This window comes from Vipera berus, assembly GCF_964194415.1.
Source record: "Vipera berus genome assembly, chromosome: Z".
Classification (NCBI taxonomy): domain Eukaryota; kingdom Metazoa; phylum Chordata; class Lepidosauria; order Squamata; family Viperidae; genus Vipera; species Vipera berus.
The window spans coordinates 33774795-33801809 of NC_138205.1; the positions used below are offsets into that span (position 1 = coordinate 33774795).

At 41.1% G+C, this 27015-nt stretch overlaps 1 protein-coding gene across 4 annotated transcripts in view; it reads left to right on the forward strand.

Annotated features, from left to right (window-relative positions):
• The first annotated feature begins 3117 nt into the window (after window positions 1–3117).
• Window positions 3118–27015, forward strand: part of PHOSPHO1 (phosphoethanolamine/phosphocholine phosphatase 1) — a 36983-nt gene continuing 13085 nt past the window's right edge. For 3 of the 4 annotated variants that reach the window (XM_081343704.1, XM_081343707.1, XM_081343709.1), the window contains exon 1: window positions 3118–3302. The gene's annotated coding sequence lies outside the window, so the exon portion shown is untranslated. Of the gene's footprint in view, window positions 3303–12774; window positions 13107–27015 lie in introns of those variants that run through there. The other variant, XM_081343705.1, reaches the window with a different exon arrangement.

The following is a 27015-nucleotide window of genomic DNA, read 5'->3' on the forward strand; positions in this document are numbered from 1 at the left end:
CAGAATGTTAAGGTGGAGGCAGACTTGTTTACATGCCAGTTTTTATATAGAAGTCTGTAATCTAATGTTTTTACAAAGAAGCCTATAATCTAATCTAATGTTCCATGTGGCAGACTTTGAAATCTATAGGTAGCCATTAGTATTGCAATGTTTTCCAATTGTGGTAACCTTTTGAAGAGCAAGTCTATTTTTGTTTCCTTGATTTTCACATTCTCCTTGTGCAATGGGATACTGAACGCTAGCTATCTAGCATGTAACCCAGCCTTTTTTTTTTGCAGGGGTGGGGGGAATGTCACAGGCTTGGGTTGAATACTGTCAGAAGCAGATGAAGCCATTACTAAAAACTGAAGTTGCTTCAGTTTAATTTATTACTCTCAATTCATATGGTCAATCGTTATTAATTGATTTAGTTATGTTAAAAATGTGATTTCTGGCAACTCTTGAAAGGGCTTGGGGGCAAAACCCAAGACTTGAGGTTGGGTACATAAATTATTGTTCATTTTAAAAATGAACGTATACTACGAAACATAGCAATTTCCACTCTTGATGTACTGATATTTTATATCGAGAGGGAAAACATGAAAATATTATTAGATAGACAGATCTTCTGTAAGCTACTTTTCCATTAAAAATGGTAGGTGGAGTTGGGAGAACTAGCCTTGTTAAAGCTGTTCAAAGCACCTGAGGTCTTACTGAATTTTGTAATCTGTAAAATCGGGGCTGATGTGGTCTGGTGAGCTGGTATATTTCATTGACCTATTTATATTGACTTGGAATTCTATAAATCAATTTGTTTGCCTACAACCAATCCTCAGGCAAAGTGTTCATATTTATAATTTCCTCCTGGGAGGTTTGGAGTTGGATGGTTATAAAGATTTGAAGGATAAGATAGTAAAAAAAAATGGAAAACTAAGAGGGGGAAGTTGATGAGCCTTGGTGGAGCAGTGGGCTAATGCCTCCTTAAGTAACACCAGCTGCCTGCAATTAGTGCAGGTTCGCATCCCACCAGGCTCAAGGTTGACTCAGCCTTCCATCCTTCCAAGGTAGGTAAAATGAGGACCCAGATTGTTGGGGGCAATAAGCTGACTTTGTAATAATGCCGCTTGGGGGGGCGAAAGCCGTAATAAGCAGGCATATACATAGAATGAAGCCTACTGCTAAGCACATTGATTTGTGCTTAGAGTGTAAGCCACCCTGAGTCTTCGGAGAAGGGCGGGATATAAATGGGATTAAAATAAAATAAAAAAATAAAAAATAATCTTTAGATCTTTAATCTCAACTCAGATCTTTAAAATGGCAATACTCAGATTAATTTTATTTATTTATTTAACTGACAAATTTGTATGCCACTCAATTCCCAACAACATTTAGGAATTGGAGATTGCGTTTACTTAAACAGGTTTCATCTCTGAGGTTATTTCTAAATCATGTCCCCTAAATCATGAAATCAGCACAAATGTGGGAGAAGGATTGGCTGTTCTAGAGGGAGGATTTAAAAGAGGCATTTGTTTAAGATTGTTACATAGTCACAAGCAAACTAAGTTCAATTCACTTGAATGTTGTTGACCCTTATCTAATTTTAACTATGTACTAATTGTTAGTCTAAGATTTCTGTGCATAGATTTTAACAATAAGTAAGTAAACTGGAACTTCTATGTGTGGATCTGTTTTTTCTCACCTGTCAACACATGGCATTCAGATTACTAGGTTGATCAGTAGTGTTTATGAGTTGGTCCATATTGACTGTATTTCCCTGCCTTGTATCATGTTTCATAGATTTGTTTTTCCAGCAAAATGTGCACATAGTTGAACACCTTGCACAGTGAAGAAAGAAAAGGTATCACAATATTATATTGTTTACTTTGATAGTCTTAAACATTCTGTTGTTTAGGACACGGAGACTGACCATTCATACAATTTTTTGGGAAAGGTAAAACTTTTTTAGCCTCACTTTCTTTTATTCTGAATTGAAAGTGCTGATAATTGAACCTCGGCTTTCTATGTGCCTTCATCTATGATCTAACATGCCTATTCCCACATCTTGTTCAGAAACTGGAAAGTTCTGACACTTTCCAAAAATGTCCTGGTTTCTGTTATTTCTGTCAAAGGTTGGGCTCCAGTTTCGGGGTATAATTCTGCTTTCCATATGCTGGATGAGAGGGTATAATTCTGCTTTCCATATGCTGGATGAGATTTGCAAAATGTTGGAACTTTTTCTGAACCAATGTCTTTTCTCGCATCTCTTTGGGTCTTAAGAATCAGCCTCTTTATGTAATTCCAAATATAACACTGAAAAACAGGATTAAAATTTTTATAACTTTGACACCCGTTCCTGCATTCTGGGCTTTTTCTTCATCTGATTCTCTGTATTTTACTACCTCCACTACTTGGTGAAGGCCATTTAAATAGTTTAGACTAGAAGAAATATCAAACTGTAAGGGTAAAGGGATTGTTTCATGGCATTGAATAAGGCGATTCAGGAAGGTTGGAAGTTTTATCAGAAGAATCTACTTCGCTTGAGATTGCAAATAGCGGAGGTGGCTCAAGAAGTTCTTGCTTGTCCGGGTTGCTCCAGAGAGATAAGGATGGGTCTGGGCGAACAGGCGACCTAGTTAGAACTTATTTGGAGCCTGGCAGTGCGTGGCTTTATCGTCAGAATGGCGCAAGCACAGGTTGGTTTTTGTTCTTTCTCCTTCACACGTTTGCCCGCATTCCCCTTCCTTTTTTTGCAGACGTTCGAGACGTACGTTGCAATAAATGTAGCTTTTTAATCTTTCGCATGCCTAAAAGTCCGCGGAAGAGCTCACTGTAATAGGATCAAACTTCGGGACAATTTCTGTTTCCGCGGTGGTCTCTACATGCGCAGAGGCAGGGCAGGAGGGCAGCGCTAATGGATGCTCTTTCTCCGTCGCGATCTCCTCTTTTGATCTGTGACCACGAGCCGTTCCTATTGGCCGTTTCACTTGTGACGTCTGGGGACTGCGGTTGTCCTATGTATCAAGCGCCGGGCTTAGTTTCCGTATCTTAAAGAGAGACCGGAGACCGCGGGGTTTCTTGTATGCTGCAAGGAGAGGCAGAAGCCAAGAAGAGCCGGGCCTGCCTTCTCGCCACCCCCGCTCCGCCCCGATCACTGGGAATGGGGACAGCTCTCCGCTAGACTCGCTGTCACACTGGAGGGGAAAGGGGAAAACTGTTCCCACCAGCCGAAGTCAGAACCATGCTGTGACCAAAGTTGAAGTCTGAAGCGAAACTAGACCCCCCCTCACTCCCTTTTACAAGCGGGATCCGATCCAAAAGAACACGTGAGTCTGCCGCACATTGGAGGAGGAGGGGGAGACTTCAGACTTGCCCAAGGGCAACGGGGACACCGTTGTCCGGATGATCCCCAGCGCAAGCGGCTGCTGGAGAGGTGGCACTGAGTGGCAAGAGAAGATTGCTAGCAGTTGACAGAAGCGGAAGGGGAGAGCAAGCTTTGCTAGAAGTTTTTTTTTTTTTGACTACTGGGGGTTATGGTGGTCTAATCAGTAACTTAGTTCGTGGAGTAGGTGTAAGGTTTTTCCGTCTCTGTTTTTTATTGTATTTGGGGAAGGGGTAAAGAATTGGCAACAATTAGGGGAATCAGAAGTGCAGAATTTAGTGTTGACTTTAGGTGTCATAACTGTTTAGCCTAAACCGGTCCAGTCATGTGTTGCAACCTCATCTTCAAATCAGAAAGGAGTTTCCCCCTTACAGGGACTTAAAGCAACAGTGGCAAGACTCCAAAAGGTTGTCTCTGGTCAATAGAAGATGCAGGTATATATATTTGACACCAGTTTTGTAATAAAATTAATGAAGAAATGTGTGTATGCCCAGAAGATCAGCCCAGAGGGGTTTTTTCCTTCCCTTATCCATTCCCAGAGACTATTAGTCAGCCTCCAATCATAATGCCCTCTCTTCAATTTTCTCTCTCTAAATCACTCACTCACTCTCTTTTTTTCTCCTTCCTTCCTTCCTTCCTTCCTTCCTTCCTTCCTTCCTTCCTTCCTTCCTTCCTTCCTTCCTTCCTTCCTTCCTACCTTCCTTCCTTCCTTCCTTCCTTCCTTCCTTCCTTCCTTCCTTCCTTTCTTTCTTTCTTTCTTTCTTTCTTTCTTTCTTTCTTTCTTTCTTTCTTTCTTTCTTTCTTTCTTTCTTTCACAGTGTTTCTCTTCATACTCATTTTCTTTTTTTTATTGGCAGCTACAAGCAGGTCAGTTGTAGCCTCCATTTCTGCCCAGTCCTTTTTTTTTCCTGTCCCCTTTTCAATTTCTTTGATCCATGTTGGAAATGTAGCCTGGACTGGCTGTACAGTGGGAGAATTGGCTAGGAGATTTCTAGACTTTGACAATCCTGAAATTAGGGAGGGCAGAGCATGGTAGAAACATTGCAGTAATTCTGTCCCACAACTAGGCAGAAATGGATTTCTCAGTGCCTGGATGGATTGCTCCATCCTCCATATATTTTTCTCAGCTGAATGGGAAAAGATGCAAATGAAACTAATACATAAAATAATGGCCACTGGAGATGGGCCAAGTACTAATATCTGATCCACTCTAGGAAAAAAAGCAAAAAAAATCTTGAAAGGCTCTAATATAGTATTTGGGACTATTTACTCTGAGAGAGGAGTACTAGCACATTAAGGACCAATTGCTGATAATAGCAGAAACTCAGGGTTTCAGGAGGCAGGCTCCAAGGAAACCAGCTTAGCAGGCTGACTGGACTAGGCAATTTCCTAGTCAATTCAGGCTGGAGGAAAGTATAGTATGAATTTTGGGATTTGGTAGGTGCACTAAAGTGCTGAGCTGCAGATAAGGATACTCAAACTAAGAAGGCCTGGGTCTCCTGGGTGGAAAGGGAAGAGGCAGGTAGCCAGGATTAACAAATACATATCACAGATTTGCTGCCGTTCAACACCAAGTTCACATTAAGCTGCTAGAGGTTATCTTGCAGGATCCAACTTGAATTGGTCAATGGGACCAAAGATTTATTCTTCCAAGCTTTTGGGCTCATGCTGAAGCTCATCCTCAGAGAGCTCCTTTCTCTCCAGAATATGTATAACATGTGAGCAACTCAGACTGGATCCTGCAACATTATCTTGAGACTTGTGCCTTTTTTAGTTTACTTTAATCCCTGCTGTTTTAAGGTATGACATGCAATGTTTTTCATTCCATGTTGTGGAATACAAAGAAGGGTTTCTTCAAGGCCACTCACTAGCTGTAGAAAGCTTTGAAGCAAAGTTTATCTTGTAAAATCCTATGAATTTCATTTACCAATATGCTCAGGAAAAAATGGCATTAATGTCCCCAGAACTGATGATTAGGATCCTGATGTCATCAATAAGAATTCTAGAGGAAGATGAAAATTTTCAAAAGTGCATTGGAAAAGCAGATTATTCTAGCCAAGTTTTGTTTTGTCTCTGTTAATTTTTTTTCTTTTAGATTTTAATTTTCTGAATAAAATACAAAATAGAAATTTACAAAAGGAAAATTTGGTTATTTTATAAGCAGTATTGTATATACACTATGGTCATTTTTTACAAATCAAAATGTTGTGCTTTGTGCCCCAGTGCAGGTATCATATCATGCAAGTTAAGCCAATATGCATTTTGTACGGTATATTCCATTCCAGGTCTTTTCCATGGACAGAGCATAGAACTTTACAACTGTTTTTCTGAACAGGTAGTTTAAAAAGATAGTTTATTGGATTAGTACCAAATACACAAGATGCAATTTGTTTAATACTTACTGTGCCATATAGATGGGTACTGTTGACAAAGTCCATGTATTGCAACAGTCATCTACTTCCAATGTTCAGGATGACAGCTTCATTACCCCCAATCTGTAAGTAAAGTAGCATAGTATACAATAGTGACTTGTAGTTTCAGTATATCCAAATGGCACCAAATTGGAGAAGGTTACCCTAGATTAGTTTCTCTCAGCCTTGGCAATTTCAAGATATGTGGGTTTCAACTCCCAGAATTCTCCCAGTCATTCTAGAGGTGAAGTCAAGACATCTTGAAAATGCCAAGATTGAGAAAAAGTGTCCTAGAGCAAGAGTTGAATCTGCTGCCAGTATTGGTTAAAATGTTAATGAATAAGTGATACTAGAGTAGGAAAGTACAATTATGGAATGCTATGTTGCTGCTATCTTATACATATATGTTCATCTATGATAATAGTATGTTTCTCTGACTCAGTAAAGTTGTGTTGGTTTTAAGAAGACATGCACATTGCACTACAGAATTATACCTTCCACTAAGCCCTTGCTTTTTCTTGGTGGAGCCCAAATATCTACATGATCCCACACACACCCCTCACTGGGTTTCCTAATCATGAACAAATGTGGACAAGAATTGTTTTCCTTACACCTCTGCCAAATACTCACCCACATACTCATACCCATACCAACCTAACACTGTTTTTGCCCAATTCTTGCCACCCACATTTGCTTCTATTAATCTTTACAGTATTTCAGCTTCTTTATTTTAATGCTGCAAACATCAACCCTATTATTTCATAATCTTATATGGCAGAAGAGAAAAGTAACTGTGAATTTAAAGTATCTTTGGAAATAGTCATGTGTGTCTCTAGAATATGGAGATTGATCTTAAGACAAGCAAGTTGCTTTTCTAGGTGAAAGAGCTGGCAATGTAAATTAAATTGCAAACAAATCTTTTTATTTTTTTCCTTTTGGATCTTCTGTAGATTTCTGTCTCCCCTTATTATTATTATTTTCCCTTTGGGTTAGACCTGTGGTGGTGAACCTATGGCACGCATGCCACAGGTGGCACGCAGAGCCCTCTCTGTGGGCACACGTGCTGTCGCCCCTGTCCTAGGCCTTCAGCTGTGTTTTATAAAACCTTTTCAGTTTAGGCCTCCACTGCCATGTGCAAAACAAAAAAAGTTCAATCAATCAATTTCAGCTTCTTGCGGGGGGAAAAAAAAGATCTCGCAAAGTTGGAATTGATTGATTGAACTTTTTAGTCCCACCCAGTCTGCCGTTACCACCACAGCCATGCCCAGCCAATGGGCCGCATCTACCCAATGGGTCACACCCACCCAATGGGCCATGCCCACCCGTCATCCGACGATACATAAGTGGGTTTTGGGTTGCAGTTTGGGCACTCAGTCTCTAAAAGGTTCGCCATCACTGGGTTAGACCTTTCTCCATGTCTCTCTCTTCTGAGAGGAACTCTCACAGACCAGTCACTAACAGGGAAGTCACATGTTTATTTATTAGCAGAGAAAGGGGTTTCAGAGTACACAGTGAAAACTAAATTTAGAAACTACCAAAATACTTTCTACAAATCCTTCCTTAATGAAATCACTCCATTAAAAGGAATCAAAATCAGACCTTGTACTATTCTCCTTATTACTTGCAGAAAGAGACCAACATACATTTTCATGTTAAAAATAGTCCTTAGGGTGTTCAAACTTCATATTGTAATCTGTCACTTTGGTGCCACAAATTTGCCTTGAATTTGGCTCTTGTTTTCTCTCGCAAGATTTTTGGAAAGATTGTGAATGATTTGCACGTCACTTAAATGCTGAGGAGTACTACAGTACAAATAATGTTAGGTGTTAAATATGTTTTCAGGGTTTTTTTATCTATAATGACCAAAGCCAGCATTCCATGAAGATGGTAAAACAATGTTTGGGTCATATTTCTGACTGCAGGAGAGAATCTTGCTTGCATGAGTGACATCCTGTTCCATGCAAATATACTGTGAGGAAAACTAGTAGCTTTGGCTAAGGGTAATCCTAGCCTACTTTCCTTGACTGCTCTCTTTCTCTGTGGAGTGGAAATTTCTAACGGAGGGAAAATAATTCATGCAGACTTTCAGTCGTTTATTTATGCAGCACACATACACAGAGAAAAAGAAATTGAAACATTCCTAATAAAGGATGCTATTCCAAATAGTTTTCTGAAGTATTTGCTTTCATCAACCATTCTTTAAGATCTTTGTTGGAGAAATCTTTTCTTCATGGCTATTGATTTAAAATATAAGCAGTGGAGTGAAACACCTTTGGTGATTCTGGGACAAATGACTAAATTCTAAGCAAGTATTTAAATCTGTAGGGACAGGGTTGCTTTTTCTTACTGAGTTTTGGCTGAAAAATAAGTTAGCTGACCCAACATCTCTTATTCATCTGTCTGGGGCAAAAGCTGTGTTTGTCACACTCCTGGGACCACAGCTAGTTGGAGGTTTTGGAGCATTTGGTGGCGAGGGGATGGTGAATATGTTCTCCTTTTGTTCTGCTACTCAGCTCCCCTCTAACAAGTATCTGATATCTTCTGAAAGACTTCCTTAAAGCATAGGTTCTTCCCCTCCCTTCCTTTGCTTTCGGGATAAGCCCAAATATTGGCATGACTCAGCAGAGCTATACAGAATAACTCTGCTGACGTTTCCCTGTGTTTGGGCTGCAAGTTAAGAAGCTGCTTGGGGAAGGTTAATCGGGGACACAGATGGCATCCAGCCATTGTTTTTCTTCTCAACTCAATGTTGCCTCTCCACAATCTCTTGATAGGGGAGGTGCTTTGAAAGTGCTTTGTGTGGCACTCCTCACCCTTTCATGCTGGTGGTCAGTATACGGAACAGCATGTGTTCTTTTTTTTCTTTTTTTTCTTTTGCTTCTTTTCTTAAAATAGACAACAATGTCACATGTGTTTAGGAATTCTGAAAGAGAATCTTTTGGGGTAAAGGGAAGTCCTGCTGCTTCTGAGTTGCTTTCACCCTGCCTAAAAATCAAGATTTCCTCCCTTCCCACTACTTAGAACAAGCACATGGGTGCCACTTTGTATTTCTGACAATGGTCAGGGTGGCATTTTTAAAATTTTCTTCTTTTAAAATTTTAATGTTCATCAAATCCATGTGTCAGAATTTGATTTCTCTCCATCTCCTGCAAAAAGCCTGCAAAGGGCTTCCAATTGTAGATGAATTTCTTCAGTGATTTTTCTCTCACAAGGGCTGCTAGCTTTGGCCATCGTTGCCAGTTCTGTCATTTTTATTAACCCACTCCTTTTTTGTGGGCATTTATTTTTTATTTATTTATTTTTTTAATTTTAATTCCATTTATATCCCGCCCTTCTCCGAAGACTCAGGGCGGCTTACAAGCTTAGCAGTAGCCTTCATTCTATGTATATGCCTGCTTATTAGGGCTTTCACACACACCCCAAGCGGCATTATTACAAAGTCAGCTTAATTGCCCCCAACAATCTGGGTCCTCATTTTACCTACCTCGGAAGGATGGAAGGCTGAGTCAACCTTGAGCCTGGTGGGATGCGAACCTGCACTAATTTCAGGCAGCTGGTGTTACTTAAGGAGGCATTAGCCCACTGCTCCACCAAGGCTCTTGGTAGAGTCTTGTAGAGTCTCTTGTAGAGTCTTTCCAATGCTGAGCATATAGAAGTCTGTGCTGCTGCTATCATATATAACAATAAAACACCATGAGATTTTTCCACTGTTTTATTAAAAAACCCTGACAAAAAAGTTTCCAGTCTAAATTGTACACTAATTTTCAAAATATTTTGAATCATATTACTAATTTTGATCTAATATTGTTTAACAAGTCAACCACAGATGATAAAAGGTACTTACATTTCCAGAACCATTTGGGGATCTTCTATACCATTAGCCAATTTATCTGGGGATAAATACCATCTACGCAACATTTTACAGAAATTTTCTGTAAGGCATAAGGTTAATGTCAGTCCCTTTAGCTACATATTTCTCCATTGATCAATTAGTATATTATATTGATTTTTTTAAATTTTTGCCCAGCTTATCATACAATTTTTAACTATTCCTTCTTCTGTTTCCAATTATTAACAAACCTCTTCCCTTTACCCAGAAATTGAAATTGGTGTTCTTTTCCCTGCCTTAGTAAATACGATTTAATCATTACCCTGTGTGATGGTAAAGAATATAAAATTATTCTGCACAGATCCATCCCATATAAAATCAGAGTGCGATTTGCTGTCAAAATAGGTAGCATTCATCCATGCAGTAGACCTACATCCCACTTTTCCTTGAGAGCTCTGAATGGTACATTTAATACACTTTCCTTTAAATGTGTCTTTATTAACAATAGCAACCTGTGAGATTTGGAATCAGACACTGTCTTCAGGCCAAAGGAATCTTGTCATCTCCCCTATGAATCTTGAAGGTGGGTTTTCCTGTTCCTAAAACTACACAACACTTGTTTTCTTGGAAAATGTTACACAAGCAGTATCTGCAGGCAGTGGCGTAGCGTGGGTTGTCAGCACCCGGGGCAAGGCAAGTGACGTCACGGCACTGCCGAAAAGATGCGCCCCGCAGCGGCATAGACTTTCCAAGAAGAGTCGCGCGCATGCGGGATGCTTCCGGGTCCCTCTTGAGGGCGGCTTGGCGCGGCTCCGACCTGCAAGAGCCGCTGCATTCAAGTTCGCACGTGAGCCCCGCTAAATAGCATGAAGCTAGGCCGGCCGGCCGGCGGGTCCGTCTTCACTCGGCCAATCCTGCCGGGGCACCTGCGGGGCTTTTGCGGTTGGCCTGAACCTGGGCGGAGAGTTGGGCGCTTCTATTTATTTTATTCAGTTTATGTGGCCGCCCATCTCACCTGCCGGACTCGTTTCGCTTTGCAAGAAAGAGCAGCTCGAGAGCGGAGCCAAGCCGACTCTGTGCAGCCCTTGGGGCTCCCTGAGCAGCTCAGTGCGAGCGCGCCCCCCCAGATGTTGCGCCCGGTGCGGCTGGCCCCCCCTGCACCCCCCACGCTACCCCACTGTCTGCAGGGAGCCAGAACCTTAGAGAAGCTGTTGTACTGCAACTCCTGCAAGTTCCTCCTTACCTGGGAATTCATCAAGTGGAGCGTCCTTGTTTCTTTTAGCATTTTTGGTGCTTTTGTTTGTCACATGCTAATAAAGGCTAATCAAGAAAGCTACCACCGAAAGGATTGGGAATGGCTTCCTTCTTGTTCTTTCAGAATGCTTCCCTTGACATCTTGTTTTTTTTATTATTATTATTAGTTTTCCAATATTACAATAGTATCTTTAAAAAGCAACGTGGTGTCTGGGTTACAATAGTTCCATTTCAGACAAATACATATTATTACAAATCTCCAAATTGTAACCAATACTTCCTCTCTCTTTTTTCCTTTAATACATACTATCTCTTATCTAAATTAACATACTTCTCATTGCTATCCATCAGTTATTTAATAGTTTTCTTATATTTATCAATACTTTAGTATATTGTATATTTTAACATTCCATCTTTAAAACATCAACATCTTATATATTTTTCTAGCTTTAATTTTACATTGATATTAAAATTAAACTTTTAAAATTTCTCATTTTCATATTGCTAAATAACCTCCTTTCCCTTTACACAATTTTCTCCAATACCTAGTAATGTAATACACTTCTTATTTATCTCATTTCCATATCAATATTAGTAGTACAATATTAGAATAGTAGTCATTAGGATACCAGTTGCAAGGAGGAGAAAAAGGAGGAAGACAATATAATATTCTTATTTCTCATTTATAGTTTCCACATATTAAAAATTAACCAAAATTTCTTCCGTATCAACATTTAATACATCCTCTCATGTTACTACATCCAAGTATATTAGTTACATTCTATCATTCTTAACATATATACATCTTAATCCATATCATTTAAAGAACTCAATATTTCAATGTTAGTATTCATACATCTGTGGTTTTTTGTTTTTTAATTAGTATTTTTATCTACTCATCAAAACAATCTCTCGTAATCCAAGTACAATCCTATCTATTTTGGTATTATCTATTTCAGGCCTCTTAAGGATGTCCATATTTCTTCAATCTTATTCTTGCTTTCTTCTTTTGCCAGGTCATTTTTCACTTCTTTGCCTCAAGGTCATCAGAGCATTCTTGTGTTGTTATATCATATTGAAGTGGCCCTCCAGTCTCCACTTTTGAAGGATTGAGGAGTCTGTTAACAGTACCAAATCTTCTCATTATTTTCACCTCTTGATATAATGTCCTGGTCTAAATAATTTTTTTCCACCTGTTTCCCATTATAATCTTCAAAAGTCTGTATTTGTTGAATATTTAATTCTTCTGCCAATGTATTTGATTGTTCAATTTCTTCTGTTAAGTTCTGTCCCAATAAAATATTAGTTGTAGTCACCGTTTGAGTTTGTTTCTTCGAGATACTTTCTAATTCTTTTCTAAAAGCTCTTATTTCATTGCCAGCTGTAGAAAGGAACTGATAGGTTTGGTAAGATATTTCCCACATAGCATAGATTTGTTTTTGAAGTTCTTCCATAGTGAAGTTTCACATCTGGTGTTCAAGGTTAATCTTATCTTGTTTTTCTTAAATATTTTCTTTATTTTTTTAAAGAGAAAGTCAGATTGCAATTTCAGGTTTAGCCACTGGGTGTCCCCCAAGTACTTTGAAAATTCTTTTCTTTTAGTCCGTTTCTTTTTTCAACGTTTTTTTAAAAAACACCTCTCGGCTTGCTCGCTGCTTATTTGAAGGGAGGGTTGAATTCCCCCCTCCCTCTCCACAGGGGGGAAGGTACTTAGCAGCTTATTTAGGTGAAAGGAAGAAGACTAAGGTATAAGAGAGGAATCTTACCCCCATCTCTTCCACGCTGCTTTAATGTTGCCTGATGGTAAGTTTGACTTCAGCTGTCTGCAGCCTAGTAACTGGCCATATTACTATGGCCACTCTTTCATCCACTGGTATGAAGGGAATGTAGGCACTAATGGGGAGGGTTGTGGCTCCCCCGCGTTTCTGCAAAAGCCCCTTCTATCTGGTCACCCCTCCAAGGCAGCTCTTCGGCCCTTTTAGGACCCTCCCAGCGATGCAAAACTGGACGTGGAAGATGAGAGCCGTCCTCCAGATGTCCAGGTCATCTGGCTCGGCAAACCGGAAGTCCCCCTTGACATCTTGTGACTGGACATTAATTTTCTGTTCAAACCATTTTATGGATTTGGGGTAGGATGACCATGGCATTGTGTGCCCCTGCGCTTGAGCAGCCAGGCAAGGCAGCAGGACCACCTGTATTCTACCAAAGGATTATGTGAAGGCCTCATTTGCCAAAGCCATGATGGGTAACAAAGGTCAGTATTTCATAAGTTTGGCTATTTTTTATATATTAAACTTACTCTTTAAATTTCTTTAGGCTATCTCTGGCTCCCTTTCTACAGTTTGCATAATATTGCTTAATAAGAAAGGAAATCATGTAATAAATGCATATGAATGTATGTAGTAAACAATGTTTTTGCTCCCAAGACCTAGTTGGTGAATCAAGGATCATGTAAAACACCATGAATTTGGCTCCAGTGGAACTGTTGTTGCCTTGTTGCTTTTTGTTTTTCCTTGCTGGCAATTTAAGCCATAGTGTGAGAAACAGACTGTGTTTCCTCCTTCCGAGCAGTGTGGATGAAGATTTTCTCCAAAAGTTCAGCATTCATTCACTTTGTGTTCCTGCACATTGAAATCCCCAGCCAGATGCTAGTCAGATGTTTGATGAGGCGGTGAAACCTTGCATACCCAGAGCCTGATTCTGCTGTGGCAGGGACACACGCACAACATCACATACACCCTTATTCAGCACAGTTTGGGGGTTGGCAAGTGGTAGTGATGGACGTACAGGGAGCAACCCATAACAAGCTACAGGAAGAAGCTTTTGAGAGTTAGCTGCAATACAGTTTATCATTTGCAGGAAATGCATTGCTGTCCACACCCAGGTACCATTTGTACCTTGACCACCTAGAGAAAGACTAAAAAGGAACTCCCTTATCTTATCAAGGCTGTTCTGCTTGTCTGCTGTTCCTAGATTGTGAAGGCACTTCACTCTTAATAGGCATGTCCTTTTATGACATGCAATGGTACCAAAGAACAAATAAATACAAATAAAGACCAGTGCAAAATAATTGCTGCTCCCCATTCCTCCCTTCTTGATTGAAACAAGGACAAGCATTTACTTTCTGGGCAACGATGAATTCTAAAAGCAGTTTTCCTCAAGGGAATCCTGGAATGTCTATGAACCCTTTTGTTATGTTGTGGGTTTTGGTGAGCAGGAATGAAGACACAAGACTGGGTACAGAGAAACTCATTCTTTATTTCTTGATGGAACTGTACTTAGGCTTGGGTTGCTCCCAGCCCCAATATATAGCCAAGCCCTATGGTAGCAGTCAATAAGATTGAACCCACGCTTGCCGCGTTAGGATGACCAGTTGCAGGCCCGAAGACCTTGCCTGGGTTGCTGGGTTGTCTGGAGAGCCGTTAGCTCTCCAGCAATGCACGTGGTGTGGTACCCAAAAGCCCAGTACATAACACCCCTCCCTCCTAAGATCAGGCTATAATCCCCTTAATAAACTTGACAACAGCCAAGACTTATGAATCACTCCCACAACCAAAATACATAATAACAAAATAATAATAAAAAATAATGCTTATGAATTCATGGTGGCTAGAATGACATTACGCGACCTTTACAGACGTGCCATTGCAGTAGGGACTACAATAAGATTAAAGAACGGCTAAATGGCTAGCCAATGCAGTAAGTACTACAAGAGATTAAACAACGTATCAATGAACATGCTTACAGGAAGTTTCAAAATGCCCAATTTCTGTAGGTAGTGATACAATTGTCACACAATATACATCACTTTATTTTACAATATAGTCTGTAAGATATGCCGGAGGTTTGTGTGGCCTGGAGGAATGCCTTGGAGTTCCTCTCACTATGTGATCTACCAGCTTACCCAGTGGGCTGGGTAGACCCATGTCCCCTTGTGCTCCATCGTCCAGGGGAATTGAAACACTCTGGCTGGCCTCACCAGGTTGGCCCACCCCAGAGTCAGTCTGTTCTGCTGAGTAGGCACAGCGGTTGCTGAGATTCGGCTGACTTGCCTGGTCAGGGGTTCCATGTTGCACTTCTGAGCTTCCAGGTTCTTCCTTGGAATCAATTTCTGCTGAGAAGGGGAAACTCTGATGGTTCTGGTGTGGGCTGGATTGGGTGCCAGTTTGAGGACTTTGGGAGGGACTTATGCCACAGTCCTCTCTTAGTGACCATTCTGGAAACCTCTTTCTAAGCTGGTCAATGTGTCTTCTGACCAGTCGCCCTCCCTCCAACCCCATGTTGTAAGGATGCCTTGGTCACCAGACCAGGAACCCATAAATTTCCTGGCCCATAGATTCTGGCCCAAACCCAATCACCCATTTGCAGCCCCCTAGGAGGTTTTGGTCTAAAGGCTTCTGATGCCACTCTGTCTGGATGCAACCTGTCCAGTTTAGTAATTAAACGTCTTCCCTAACAAAGCTCAGCAGGACTTTTACCTGTAGCAGTGCAGGGTGTAGAATGCTGGCAGAGCAAAAAATCTGCCAATCTGTGATGCCAGTCACCTGTGATAATACGTTTGAGTGCCTCCTTTGTTGTCCTCACCATGCGTTTGGCTTGTCCATTTGAAGAAGGATGAAATGGTGCAGACGTTGCATGTCTGATGAGGTTAGCTCTAAGAAAAGCCTGAAATTCAGCAGCAGTGAATTGGGCCCCATTATCAGAAACTAAAACGTCAGGCAACCCATGTGTTGAAAAGAGTTTTCTCAGCACCTGGAGGGTCCTAGCAGTAGTCATATTAGGAACTGGAAGTACTTCCAGCCATTTTGAGTGGCTATCCACTACTATTATGAAAAGCTGTCCTTGAAAAGGCCCAGCATAGACTATGTGAACCCTGGACCAAGGGGTATGCATTTCTTCCCACCTGTGAACTGGGGCCTGAGGCATTTCAGGCCTAGATTGCTGGCAAGTATAGCAACCATGAACTTGATCCTCTACAGCCTTATCCAGGCCAGGCCACCAAAGGTAGCTTCTAGCCAAGGTTTTCATCCTTACAATGCCCAGATGGCCTTCGTGTAAAGAGTGTAAGACTCTGTCCCTTAATGAAGTGGGGATAATGACTCTGTTGTCCCATAAAATGCAGCCCTTGTGCGCAGACAACTCATGTCTCCTGACAAAATAACTTTGAAATTCAGAGCCTGGACTTTTTTCCAACCAGCCCGTGTATACGCATGACAACACTCTGCTCAGAATTTTATCTGTGGCAGTTTCAGCAGCAATATCCCCTGCGTGGAGGGGAAAGTCAGGTAAGTCCTGAATGGACAATATTTTAGCAGCAGGAGCTGGATCAGGATCCATTAGTGGTAGTGGTAGTCTGCTGAGGCCATCAGCATGGCCCATTTCCTTCCCTGGTTTATGAATTAACTTAAAATTGTATGCAGACAAAAATGTAGACCATCTCAGCATTCTTGGAGATAATATGTGAGGAGTTTGTTTGTCTGTTGTGAACAACCCCAAAAGAGGTTTGTGATCAGTGTAGACAGTGAAATCCCTGCCATATAAGTAATCATGAAATTTCTTAACTCCAGCCACTATGGCCAAGGCTTCTTTATCAATCTGTGCATAATTGCGCTCAGCAGAAGATAAGGTCGTAGAATAAAACGCAATAGGACCCTGTTTCCCATTTTTCTCTATGTGGCTTAAGACTGCTCCCACCCCATAGGGAGATGCATCACATGCAAGACATACAGGTGTAGACTCTATAATGAGTTACAGTGGACTTTTCTGATAGAAGGGCTTTCAAATCCTGGAAACTTTTTTCGTGTAAGTTAGTCCATTTCCATGGGGTTTTTTTATCAAGCAGCCTGTGGAGGGGCTCTGCTATCACACCCTTATGAGGTAGGAATGTGTGATAAAAATTTAGGAGCCCCAAAAATGCTTGTAGCTCTCCCTTTGATTTAGGCCTTGGAGCCATTTTGATGGCCTTCACTTTAGAATCAGTGGGGTGAATTCCATTAGCATCGATACAGAACCCCAAGAATTCCATTGATAAGACCCCAATACTACATTTGTTTTTCTTTAATTTGAGGCCCGCATTGTGGAGCCTCTGCAAAACAGCCCTGAGCCTATTGGCCAACACTTCTGGGGATTCCCTGGCAATGAGAACATCATCAAATAAGGGCAGACACCCTGAATACCCTTAAGAGTGTGTTCCATAATCCCTTGGAAAATACCCGGTGCGACACTGACACCAAACTGCAAGCGTTTGACTTTGAATGCCCCTCTGTGAGTTACTATTGTTTGAGCTGCGGCTGTGGCCTCGTCAACCAGCAATTGCTGATACGCCCGCACTAAATCAAGTTTAGCAAAAATGGTTTCCCCTTGCAAAGAGGCTAAAATGTGGCTGACTACAGGAACTGAATAAGTGTGTTGATTAAGGGCCTTATTTAATGTGCATTTATAATCTGCACAAATGCGAACTTCCCCGTTGGATTTCAAGGGGGTGACAATAGGAGTTTTCCACTCCCCCCCCATCAACAGGCTGTAATACACCCTGTTCTATTAACTTATCAATTTCAGAATCGATTTTGTGCTTTAGGGCAAAGGAGACCCTGCGAGGCTTAATCCTAATTGGCACAACGTTAGGATCTAACTTAAATGAAATTGGCGAGCCAGTGTACATTCCCAGGGTTGACTCAAAAAGATCCATGTATTCCTCGCAAACAGTCATGAGGTCTGCTGTTTGTGTACGATTAATGCCTGTAATTTGAATGCCTGAAGCATCAAACCAATCAAGTCCAATAAGACTCGTTCTTTGGCCCTCTACTACTATGACATCCAGGTGCCCCAAAAACCCTTTAAATTTTACCAATAATGTGGCTTCACCCTTAACTTTAATGTGAGCATTCTGAAAATCTGTTAAAATAATATCGGCCATAGTTTAGCCCAGTAGTTACTGCGCCTACACACAAAGTTGAATGTGTCTTGTGAAATGATTGATACTGCCGAGCCGGAGTCCAACTCCATCTTACATGGAACTCCTTGTAGCTCTATCGAGAGCTTGAGTTTAAGCTTGAGGGGACGACGAGCCCTGGTGCGGCAAACGCTCCTCCGGCTTCTGAAGAACCCCACACTAACTGGACCCTGGGCCCCAGTACCTCTCCTAGTCGGTTCCTCTGACTGGTGTTTGGGTGGCCTGTCTCTCTGGCGGGCTCTGCAAACCACCATGATGTGGCCAGTCCTTCCGCAAGCTCTACACATAGCCGAGCAAAATCTGCAACTGGTGCGAAGATGTTTGCCTCCGCACCCCTTACATCTAGGTAAGACAACTGCCTTGTAATCATTCTCTTGTTGGTGGTTTCCATGGTTTTGCACATTTGGTTGCCTTTGGAGCTTGTTGATTTCGGGTTCTTCATCTGACGATTCTCTGACGCATTTGGTGACCTCAAGATGGACGGAATCTTCAACCTTTGAAGGTTTGGTGGGTTGCACTGTCTGTACTGCATCCCCAGTGGCTTCATCAGCCATGACCTCATCCTGTGCCTCGGAGAATGTGAGATTGGATCTAGCAAACAGTCTCTGCTGGAAGGTTCTGTCTCAAAGGCCACAGACAAGTCGGTCTCTCAGTCATTCCTCTAAGTTCAAGAATTTGCAAAGGCGTGCGGCCTGCCTTAGGCCTATGATAAACTCTGAAGCTGTCTCACCGGGTAGCTACACTCTTTGGTCGAACTTAAAATGCCATGCCATCTCCGACATCTTGAGCTGAAAATGCCCAGTCAGCTTCTTCTTAATGTCTGCGAACGATACTGCTTTGATGGGCGTCAGCACGAAAAGTTTTTCTGCTAGGTTGAAGACTGCTGGTCCACACACACACAGCAACATGGCAGCTTTTAGGCCTTCCTCTGCAATTTGGTTTGCCCGTAGATAGTTCTCCACTTGTGAGAGGTAAGTCAGCCATTCTTCTGGATGTTTTACATCGAACTCTTTGAGCTTGCCGACCTTCAGCATCTTTCCTTGATTCCTGCATTCTTGGATCCTGCTTCTTGGGCTCAGGGAATGTGTCCACTGAGCACGCGGCCGCTAGTGTAGCTTTACTAGCTGGCCTAGAGAGGGGAGAGGAAATGCCTCTTCCCTCCAGCGTGTATTGCTGTCCCCTCGATAACTTCAGCCCTTTTAAATGGTGAAGCAGGATCCCACCCTTGTCTCCACTGTTATGTCGTGGGTTCTGGTGAGCAGGAATGAAGACACAAGGCTGGGTACAGAGAAACTCATTCTTTATTTCTTGATGGAACTGTATTTAGGCTTGGGTTGCTCCCAGCCCCAATATATAGCCAAGCCCTATGGTAGCAACCAATAAGATTGAACCCGCACTTGTTGCCTTAGGATGACCAATTGCAGGCCCGGAGATGGCCTATTTGGGTTGCTGGAGAGCCATTAGCTCTCTAGCAACACACGTTGTGTGGTACCCACAAGCGAAGTACATAACACCTTTCATGCTGTAATATTGTTGCCTTGCCATTATATTAAGTTGATTGAGGTAAAGATCTAAAAACCAAAGACCTCCCAATTATACTGCTCATGGAATGGTAGCTTTGTCCAAAAGTTTCACTTTTCAAAAATCTTTCCTATTTAAGGAATTGTAGCACTGCCCATTACAATCTTGTGATCTCATAATATTTTGTCACACATTTTTATTCCCTAATAAATCAAGCTCAGCTCTGCACTTATAGGTTTTGCCTGCCAATTCAAGAAAGTAAATTGTCCCCATTCTTACCAGCGTAGGGAACTATGGCAGGAAAGAGGTGGCTTTGGCTTACGGTAAGCTATCCTGAGTTCTTTGGCAGCTCTAAAATGAAAAGAATGAAGCCTTTTTTAGCCCACAAAGGACATTTTTTTCATGTACTAAGCTTTTATAGAATTGAATGCATGGGCGGATTTAAAGAAAAGGCTGGGGTTTAAATGGCAAAGGCAAAAATTGTAACATTCAAGTATAACAGAGTCTAGCTATCCAGGGATCATGAGCATCACTATGTCTGTGGATACTTTGCTTGCCCACAAATTCCTTCTTCTACCTGTTGTTATTTAAACTAAAAGAGTTTATTAAAATGGAAAACCAGCATAACGCAAAATAATCACACCGGCTTTTTCTTCCAAGAATGTCACTGCAACTTATGTAAGCCACATACATTTTCTTGGAAGATGAAAGTGCCTGTTTTCTCCGAAAGCATATCCAGAAAAAAGGAACAATTGCTAAGCAATAGAAATCTGTAAGAAGCTGCTTGAGAAGGTGATGCCAGGAAGATAATTTCCTTTGGGCAAATGGGCATGGTATGGAAGCCTCCCCATTTTGAGAGAACATAAGGAACATGTTCTTGAAAATCCAAATGTGTCCCAAGGATAAAATAGCAGATCACCAGTAGGGAATTTTCACATGTTTGGTTAGTATAACCAATGTGTGAAATTTTGGCTCTCCAGACAGAGTGATGGCTTTGGATATGATGGTAGAAAGGGAGAGATGCCTTGCATGTACACAATAGCTGGAGGAAAGTGCTGACAGGCCAGCGGTATCTCATACCTGAGTTGAATATATAAATTAAGCAAGCATTGGTGTTAAACGTTTCCAAGTTGAGTGTTGCTTTCTGATTGATTGAATTCATGCAGCTAATTTATGGTACATTACTGTACATTGTATGAACCCAGCCAAGGTGATTTATTTGTGGCTTAGCATGTGTGAATGCAATCTTCATTTGAGAGTTTTCTAAACATGACATAAGTCATGGAAGGAGACCAGTACTTTGCTCTATAACAAAAAGACAGGGTCTACTGTGGAAGGTACAGAAATGTCAAGATGGCAGCTGCAAATTCAGATTCCCCCCTCCCCCTTTGGGGCATGCATTCTGGGCATTAAAAATGCAAAAAAGGGACAGGTCTTTATTTGTGCAGTCGTGGCCATCATCGTGACTTTTTGCTCTCTCTCCTCCCTGCAGATGCCCATATTGTGATTTTGTATACCTTTGTTCCAACTAGTAGACAACTTTTTTCAGCATATTCCATTACTATCACCACTAATAATCTCTAGTTATCCCTTCACCACAGGAACTAGCCAGCCAGCATTCTATAGCTACAAAGCAGAGTCTGTTCTCACTGAACTCTTTCATGACATGTGGTCTATGTATAGAGAGAGTATTCTTAAATTTTTCTTTTGTACCTCTATGAACCTAAGCCTTCTCTTGCCTTCCATTTGCTCAGGAGTGGTTTGCTTTAATTACCAACTCTCCAAAATACTTTCTCTTAGCTCTTGCATAAGATGAGAGGTCTTGTCCTGTTTTTATTTTCTGGTTTGCATAAAGCAGGAAGACAGTGAAGAAAACAATGCCTGCATGTAAGAGGAAGAGGGAAGTTCTGCCATGCCAACAGCTTCTGTTTCATCACTGCAGATATCATTGAAGGGCTGGTCCTGCAGGATTCTGGCCCATAATTCTATCATGTCTCAGTGCGAAATAAAACTCAAAACGACCTCTGTGCCTTGGAAGAAACTGGGTTAGGCAAGCTGGCGCAAGCATGATTTCTAACGAGGGAAAGATGATCACCAGGAAATAATGTTCCTCTGTGTTACAGTAGGCCTCAAGTTGCTCGCCATTTAGATTTCTGTAGCAGAAATAAAGAATAAAAGTGCAAAAGCTTGTAACAAAAATAGCATTTACAAAGACTGTGATGGTAAGGAGGGGGGGGCTTCATCTCATTAACTAGAATCCAACAGGGACTGTTTCGTATTGACCCAGCCTTGTGCTGCACCCTGCCCATCCATCCCCCCTTCTCTCTCACACGGTAAAGTGCATTTTTCTGGGATCTCTGGCATTGTCCATGCACTGTGTCTGTCATCTGCCTGTATTCCTGCAGCATAGGTGAAATAATTGCAACTAGATAGTTTAACATATTGTCAAAATCACTAAATAGTGTTGCTAATTTTAGCTGGGCCCAAAGTACCAACAACTCATCTTTTTTAAGGTAGAGAATGTGGCTAAGCCTATGTGATAAATTTGTTGGTCAAAGTCTAGGAAAAGGGAGAGATTCAGTCCGCGTGAACTCAGGAAGGCTGATCCCATTCCAGTGGGCTTCCTTAGAGCCACATCTTTCCATTCATTTGTGTCATTATGGGTGGGATGTGAAGATAATTCACTGCCTTTGAGGTTTGTCTTCTTTGGGCTGGATTATAAATGCTGAATGCAAGTAGCTGTGTGTGGCAGGTTGTCCCCAACTCTAAAAATAAAACCCACAATTTGCTGTGCCACGTATTACTGAGCTTAATTGCTGCCTCGGCATTGCATACATGCTCTACATAGTGTTTGCCAACCTGGGGGCAGTCTAGGACAGAGAATATCCTGTGGGAGAGCACAGAGGGAGAAAGCCACACTGTCCTTCCTGATGCTAGAATTATGCCATCTGCTGGTGTAGATATTGTATTAGTGTGTTCCAAGAACAGATTTTATAAGAAAACTAGGGGGACTGGATATGCATCCATTCTGATTTTATTGCAAAAAAGATTTGTTACCTTAGCATAAACTTAGATTTTTCTCTCTGCATTGAGTATTGGTTCTAGGTTTCTATCCAAAATCTGTCATTGCCATTTCAGATTTAATTCCTCCCTCAGTTTACGCTTTCCTTTCCCCTAAATTGGACTAATCATCAGTGCTGACAGCAACCTGACTCAAGTATTTCATCAGTCCCTGTAGATCCTCCACAAGCTCAAGGCAGCATATGAGGAGGAAGTCTCTCTTTTTATTTTCATGCATACAACTTGGTGAGGGCTTCGTAAGAGTAAATAGCTCAGAGACGTTTAGTAAAGCCCAAGCAGAAAGTATACTGAAACTGAGTCTCCCCCCAACTCCAGTACACCACCATAATCAGTGTCCCACATTGACCGTTCTTTAATCCAAAATGCGTAGAGAGATTTGGATTGCGGAAAACTGAATTAGCATGAAGCAGTCTAGAGAATCCTGGCTGCCGAAGGAGGTCTTTGAAAATGAGCTACAGATTAAATGCTTAATGTAGCACAAAGAAAAAAAAGAATAAGTTTGTAAGAAGTAGAACTGTCCATGGAGATTCTCAGTCATCCAGGTCATTGTTGTCCCCAGGGTGCTTTTTTTCACGAGGTAACTGGACTCTTTTGTTTTTTCTTTGAAGATGTTTTTCTTCTCATCCAAGAAGCTTCTTCAGCTCTGACTGGATGGTGGGGATTGCCATTCCCTGCCATCCAGTCAGAGCTGAAGAAGCTTCTTGGATGAGAAGAAAAACGTCTTCAAAGAAAAACAAGAAAGTCCAGTTGCCTCGTGAAAAAAAGCACCTTTGGGAAAAGAAGTAGAATTGTTCATTGTATTTATATAAATTAATTTCCATTACACTGAAATGTATCTTGCATTAAACTGTCCTGAGGTCCTGTCTACTTTCTCAGAGGTGTTATCAAGCATGCCATCAAAGGCACCCTTCAATTCCTGCACCTCCCAAAGTTGCACCTCTTTATTTTAGGCTAACGTATACGATCTAAGAGGGTGAATAATACTCACTTTCTTGATGTTCCACTGATAGAAATTTGGGCAAATCGCCCTACACATGAGGCTCTTTTTGTAGTTAAATCAACATTGCTTTGTTTTGCATATCTGTTGGAAAAACTTTGCCAAGTCTCAGAATTTCTCCAGTTTGCAATATAAACAGACAAGCTATACATTGGCTGGCAGTCTGAGCATTACAAAGAACAACTAGTGGGTATACACACATGTTACATGTGTGAACAGGTCATGTGGAAGCCCATTCTTTGTACTGTCCAAATATTTCTATTCCTCATCAAGATCAAAGAAACTTTTTCAGTCAGTTGATAGCAGAATCAGACTAGATATCTATGCACTGACTGGAGACTCTGTGAGACATCACCATTTGATCTTACTTCATCTTAATATTCAAACAATAAAGGATCCTTCAATGAACATATATGGAGCTTTAAAAAAAGAGACCACCCATATATGGGAGAACATCCTTATTAGTACAATTGGTGGTATACATGACTGCCTTTAATGCTTCAAAAGCAGGTAGAAGCAGGTCTTGCCTTATTCGGATGAATTGTACAACCCATGCTATATTCAACTATATTCTTCAGGGACAAATGGTAGGTTATACAGGATTTTTTTTCCCTGCACATAAGGGGTCAGTAGAACATAAAAAAGAAATAATTTCTCCTCTTCAAATGGTATAAATGCCAGCAATGCCAACAAGTTAGCAATGCATGCTAATTTATACAATACTCCAAATGTTGCATAATTTGTAGTTCTATAATATTCCTAAGGGACGTGGTGGCTCAGTGGGTTAGGACACTGAGCTTGTCAATCAAATGGTCGGCAGTTTAGCGGGTCAAATCCGGAGTGCTGTGTAACAGAGTGAGCGCCTGTTACTCATCCCAGCTTCTGCCAACCTAGCAATTCGAAAGCACATAAAAAATGTAAGTAGAAAAATAGGGACCACTACGGTGGGAAGGTAACAGCGTTCCGTGCGCCTTTGGCATCTAGTCATGCCAACCACATGACCATGGAGATGTCCTCAGACAAGCGCTGGCTGTTCGGCTTTGAAACGGAGATGAGCACCAGCCCCTAGAGTTGGAAATGACTAGCATGCATGTGCGGGGGAACCTTTACCTTTACCTTTTAATATTCCTAGCTCTTGGAAACTTCTAAACTTTCTGCTCTGATCCTGATCTGTATGTGTGGATAACTTTTGAATTGCTATTACTACTAAGTTTGGTTGACTTGGGTGTTGTTTCCAGTTTCTGACTGCTGTGGTTCTTTCTTACCTGATAGAGAATATCTGAAGGGAAACAGAAAGTTAGAAAGTGATTAATTTGATTTGTATAGCAACAATACTTAAAAATAAATATTTGCTTGGACAAGGATCAAATATTTATTTGGTGATAGACCAGCAAGAGTCACAATTAATTAAGAAAAAAGAAAAAAATACTAAATTATCTAAAAAGGTTTAGAGTAAATGCTATGGCATTTTGCACAATATACAGAACTTGGCTGTGGTCAAGGAAATAAAATCAGACTGGTCTGATAATATCTTGAGAAAAAGCAAATTGGAATGACCAGGATATTTAGTAAGGAGTAAAAATAATAATTCCTACCAAGCATTTGCATAGAGAGATCAATAGAGAATAACATGTTTCATTGATCCAATTATTCCTCTGCCTCATGGACACAGTAGAGTATCTGTTAAAGGGGGATTTTTGGTATGTTCCTTCAGTGACAGCTGTTGTGAGAGCATTAAATCTGGCTAAGGATAAGGCTCTTCTGAATTTTGGTTTTGTTATGTGACTGAGATATCTAGCTAGTTGGAAATGTGCAGAATGGCTTAAGAAAGTGTTTCAGGGTAGACTTAGAAAGTCTGCTTGCAGCTCTACATCAATGCTGCACTGTTTGAGAAGTGCACGTTCATAGCCTACAAGGTGATAATCATAGAGTTGTAATTTGGCATGTATTGCCTGGCTCCAGGAACACTGGAAGCTGTCTGTCATGGGACCACACTGACTGGAAAGAAAGAGAGCTTAATCTAGGAAGAGAAGATGTAAATCCATACAGATGTTTCAATTGTAAGAAGACCAGTTTCATGGTGAAGGACCATATTTGAAATTCAGCAAGGTGCTTGAAAGATGGTTCCCAGAAACCTAGACTGAACTCTTTAGGGGCTACAAAAAGAAGTTGGGCTCAGATCTTAACTGAAAAGACTTTAATTGCTGCAGGTTTACAGTTACCCATAGCTTGGAATACAATCCCCAGATTTGCTTCTTATGGCATATCTTAGCAAGCCCATGACCTTAGTTTTAGAGAAATTAATTTTTAGGCATTCTTCTTGGTAGTGCTTAGCTAGAGATAAGGATCACAAAAGCTAGGCCCCAATCATCAAGAAACTTAGTATGATTATCAATATAAGTGAATAGGGGAGCCAGAACAGGTACCCACCTATCTAAACTGTTTTGGATAGCCTCTGCTGAAATAAAGTCATGTGCTTAATCAGTTTTGTAATTTCAGAACTAGACATAGGAGGCATAGTTTTGTTCCCTCTTCAGATAGAGTAATTCCTCTTGTGTGTACAGCAATCTAAAATGGCCTTCCTAAACTGAAAGGGAATAAAGGATGAGATTCATAGAGTGGGGGAAGCAGACTGGAGATTATGCATTTCCAGAATTCTTAGAATTACTAGTAGAGATTAGTTGGTTCCATGACTGTGTCAGGGCCCACCTCTTCTTTGCCTGTAATACTTGTTTATATTTCCTCTTGAATAAAAGAAGGTCTTGAGCTGAGTAGGAGAGAGGATCCTTTTTATCTTTCTCGAAGCAGGAAATTAGTTGTTTCTTGGCTGGCTAGCTATTTCTATGGAATCAGGGTTGTTTAAAGGAGCTCTGATTCTTATTAGTGCCAGATGAATGGATAGAAAGAATTGGCTGGAGAAGTTGAACTAGCTGAATGGCAAAGTCTATTCAGGGCTTCTGTCATCCAAAATAGCTACAATATATGTAGCTCATTGGTGGAGAGCATTTGAGTTAGTTTGTTCTTCATTTGACCTGTCCATTTTGTTCTTATTTGCCCTTTTGGGATATTTTTGGATGGAATAAGATAAGTAAGGTAAGAAAATGGTAAGGGAACACCTATCTGACCTTGATGAATATAAATCGCCAGGACTCGACAGATTACATCCCAGAGTTCTGAAGGAGGTGGCAGATGTTATCTCAGAACAATTGCACCATATCTTTAATAAATCCTGGAGCACTGGAGAAGTACCCGAGGACTGGAAAAGAGCTGATGTGGTTCCCATCTTCAAGAAAGGGGGGGGGGGAAATGGACCCAGGAAACTACAGACCAATCTGCGAACAAATAGAAGCAAACAAAGTTATAACGAGTAGTCAGCACAGGTTTGTTAAAAACAGATCATGCCAAACCAATCTTATTTCATTCTTTAATAAGTAACTAAACTAATAGACCAGTGAAGTGCTGTGGACATAGTATACTTAGACTTCAGTAAGGCATTTGATAAAGTAGACAACAACCTACTCCTTAGTAAGCTAGAAAGAGGTGGAATAGACAACATTACCACCAGAGGGATCTGTAGCTGGCTGGCAAACAGTACTCAATGAGTAGTCCTCA